Consider the following 3,418-nt stretch of genomic DNA (forward strand, 5'->3'; position numbering starts at 1 on the left):
CCTTCCCCCTCATATTTCTTGTCCACAAAGGCAAAAAGGAATAAATATTAGAAAGGGTCCCCACTAGGAAACTTCCAGGAAAGCCCACAAGAAACCATTTTGTTTTAAGGGGATGAAATACATATATACACACATCATCATCATAATCACATTATTAGATAGAAAAACCATACCAAAAATTCATTCACTAAAAAAAAAAAAAGGAGATCATCCACCATCTTCTCCAATTGAGATTCCACAGACCACTTCATCATCAATACACTAAACAAAAAAAGAAAACTACATTATCCTTTTCTTCTTGATGATACTCACCCTCATGGTAACAAGCACACACACACAACACCAGGACAAGTCCGATTGAGAGAGGGAGAGGTTGAATAAAAAGAGAGGGAGCTGGAGAGAGAGAAAGTACAGATCAGAGACGGGTGGTTAGATTGTTTCTCTGGAGAATATCCGGAGAGACCCATTTCAGTGATTATGTAGTCCGCCGGATCTCCTTCATCACCAAAATCGGCGACCAGTAGCGTCAGTCAACACCTTCGTTCAAGATTTCCTTTGGTCATTTGATTTGTTGATCGAGGTCCATGAATTAGCTCGTGATTTAGCTTTTGATTGGTTTTCAAACCTATTTCAGGGTTAAATTCGACACCAAATAGGATTTTCTTCAAAGTTGGTTAAGTCGAGGTTCTGAATCCACGAAGCTCCTCCGTTTGATTGAATAAAAGCGGCATTAAGGTTCATTTTTTATTTTATTCTCAATTAATTTTGTATTGTGTGATACTTGGTATGATAAAATCATTGTGTGTTGATTTTATTTTGTTTATTTCAATATGTTTTGGATCATCGTGGTTGCTTGTCGATATCGATTGATTGATTGTTGTGAATTGGAATAATCAAAGAACTTGGACTCGAATTGGGATTGAATCATAATTTGGGGTGGAATTGAGAAGTTGATAAAAGTTGTGCAGTTAAATTTGGGTCGGTTGTCATTTGGTTAAATTAAGGATAAGCATTAATGCGATAGATCGATCTTAGATAGGTAAATGTAGGTTGTGTAGGTGAATTTAGGTATTGTGGATTGATGGAATATTTGATTTTTGTGATTGAACGGTTTTTGGCTATATACTTTGGGATCACTTGTATCATCTGATCAAGGAATGCTCCGAAGTACTTGTATTATTTTTATCCGGGGAATGCCTCGAGATATTTTTTACTCAGAGGATATTCGTGATGAAGGCCCGAGGCATTGGAGTTTAGTGTAGGATTAGTTTAGAATAGGATTTTACATTTCTGTATTTTTCTATTTTCTGGACTGTATAACTCGGACTGGACATTATTTTTTGGACTTGTTTGATTTTGGTGTGATTGTTTGTTTTGTATATTTGTTTGGTTTAACGTCTCATAGTGTTCAAATTAGCTAATACCTCCACCAAGCGACCGTGATCAAACCACGGGACCGAGGGGTGCCTAACACCTTCCCCTCAGTCAACAGAATTCCTTAGCCAGAATCTTTGTTCACAAACCAGTTTAAAAAGTCATAACGTTTTGAAAAGGATATCCAACGGTGACTTGGCACACCTGATTTATGCCAAGTGGGGACTCTGAGTTTTGAATATAAATAGTCCTTTTCTGAAATAAACTTTCATTTTGACACTTTAATAATAAAAACCCTTTCGAACTTGAATTGAAATATTTTGGAGTCAAAAAGAGGTGTGACAGCTCTTGCTCTAGTCATGAGCTTATCATGTTCATTAAACACTTTGACATAGCACAGACATTACATTACCCTTAGATGATCACAAGTTGGCCTTTTACCATAAAGCTTCTCATAAGGAGTTAAAAATGAATGATTGAACTATGCAATCTATTGATGATATACACTGTAGTTAGGACACAATAACCCAGAGTCTTATTGAAATTTCAGCCTGAAACCTGATAGCTCTTGTCACCTCTAGATTGTGTCTATATTTTCTCTCAGAAACACCATTTTTCTAGGAAAATATGAACATATAGTTTGATGGATTATACCATTATCTTGGAACAACTTTTGACATAATAAGTTGATAAACTCAATACCTTATCAGTCCTGACCCTTTGAAAGTCTTCTCAAATTGAGTCATGACATATACAAGGAACTGTTGTATTTGAATAAAAACATCTGATTTAAGCTTTAACAGAAATATCCAAGTAAATCTTGAAAAATCATCAGCAACTATTAGAAAATATCTATTACCGTTCATAGTTGGTACTTTGAAAGGTTCCCACAAATCCATGTGCACAAGATCAGAACAACATGTACTTTGAATGTTAGTTGACATAAATGGTGACCTAGTTTGTTTAGTACTAGGACAGATACTACATTGCTTTATTCTATCTTTATTACTTGTACTCCTTGAGATATAATCCTTTTCAGCACACTAGTTGAAGCATGTCTCAACCTTTGATACCACAAATCTACTTCAGCTTAAGTTCTTTCCACAGTTACTTCAGTAAATGCTTTAGTTGCTACTAAAAATTCATTCTTTGATTGATCTACCAGCAGATATAGACCTCCATCAAGCTTCGTAATCTTCCTCACCTTTGCAGTACAAAGATGCTAGAAAACACAGAAATCAAGGAAGAAATTCTTCACTGAACAATTCCATTCCTTAGTCACTTGTGACACTGATAGAAGACAACATGTAAACTATGGGATATGATAGAAATTTGTAATGGTGTTTCCTTCTGATGAGCAACTAGTTCCTACATGAGTGACCATTGTAGTATCACCATTTGGTAGATACACTCTTTTTGTCTTTTGTAACTTTGTAATAGTCTTGTTAAGTAACAGGTCTGAGTCACTAACCATATGATTAGTGGCACCAGTATCTAAAATCCATTTCTGTGAATCAAAAGAAGCTAAAAAAGGAATACCTGCAGTTGTTACATTTACAGAATCACTAGATGTGTTGACAGAGTTATTCTTATTGATCATTTGCAAAATTGGCTCATATTGTTCCTTGATAAAAGGCTAAAATATGCATTCCACTTCTGACTTAGTTGAGCTATCTGATTATCTGAAACCACTAGTTTTCCTGCATCTTTAGTGTAACATTTTTGTATAGATTTAGAATGAGAGCATTGACCTGCATACTGATTACAACCACTTTTATCTACCGAATATTCATGAGACCCCAAAGACACATTATATGTTGTGTTTGTTCCTTCATTCTTGAACTTCTTCTTAGCCTTATAATCTTGAGGATAGCCAATCAACTTCCAACAGTTCTCTTTGCTATGCACTCTGAGTTTACAGAAATCACACTGCAAAGTAAAATTTTTCTTGAACTTTTGATTTTAAATTTTTCTTGAACTTTTGATTTTGACTTCCACTTATTCCATTTCTTGCATACATGGCTATCTAAAGACTCATAGGATT

General features: G+C 35.1%; 1 long non-coding RNA gene across 1 annotated transcript; it reads left to right on the top strand.

The window, feature by feature from the left end:
* The first annotated feature begins 39 nt into the window (after window positions 1-39).
* On the top strand, window positions 40-2,927 carry LOC124889266. The gene is made up of 2 exons (XR_007048106.1): window positions 40-735; window positions 2,540-2,927. It is a non-coding gene; the product is annotated as an uncharacterized LOC124889266 (long non-coding RNA).
* Window positions 2,928-3,418: the final 491 nt, after the last annotated feature.

The sequence above is a fragment of the Capsicum annuum genome, chromosome 12 (assembly GCF_002878395.1).
Source record: "Capsicum annuum cultivar UCD-10X-F1 chromosome 12, UCD10Xv1.1, whole genome shotgun sequence".
NCBI lineage: Eukaryota > Viridiplantae > Streptophyta > Magnoliopsida > Solanales > Solanaceae > Capsicum > Capsicum annuum.